Here is an 813-nt window from a genome sequence, read left to right on the forward strand (position 1 = left end):
CAAAACGATATTGCTCTTTGGGAGTTTTTGAAAACTTTTCATGTGGGATTGAGTATGGAAGATGAACTGGATTTGAGATCACTAACAAATGGCACATTTGGTACTAACTATGAACAAGATTATTGGGCATATATGGAACAAATGGCGGTTACATCAAAGAGAAAGGCTCAAACCGGAAGAAGAGCAAGACCGGTAGTCGGAACAAATGGCGGTTACATCAAAGAGAAAGTACAAGCCGTGGAGGAAGGAAGGGTACAAACTACTAATCAGGTAATTGATGTTTGTACGAATCGTAATGAATTGGGCCATGCTTCAGAGGTGTGTACACTAGGTTAAGTGCAAGTGAAGGAAGTGAATGCACTTCAAGGGGGAGGTGGTAGGAATTACAATATGAACTCCAATACATACCACCCCGGGTTGAGAAATCATCCAAATTTTTGTTATGGAAATCCATCTACTCAATCCAAACACAGATTTTAAAGGAAATCAAGAAAATTATGTTTCTCGCCAACATTATGACAATCAAGGTAATTTTCATGGCGGGAATAATCAAGGATTCCAAGGTCAAGGAGGTGGTGGTCAAAGTGGGTCCGCGGGTAAAGGTTCATCAAGTGGAAATGAAGTTATGGAGATGCTCAACGTGATGCAACAAGACATGCAAAGAATATATCAACTTGATGAAATTCGCATGCAAAAGGATGATATTCGTGACAAGGCCATTCAGTCGTTGACCACTCAAATGGGTCAACTTGCAACCGAAGTGTCTGACCTAAAGAAAAACAAGGGTCATTTTCCAAGCGACACTAAGGTGAA

The sequence above is a fragment of the Bidens hawaiensis genome, unplaced genomic scaffold (genome assembly GCF_021521415.1).
Source record: "Bidens hawaiensis isolate Kalapana, Puna unplaced genomic scaffold, B.hawaiensis_p1.1 tig00028734_1, whole genome shotgun sequence".
NCBI classification, from domain to species: domain Eukaryota; kingdom Viridiplantae; phylum Streptophyta; class Magnoliopsida; order Asterales; family Asteraceae; genus Bidens; species Bidens hawaiensis.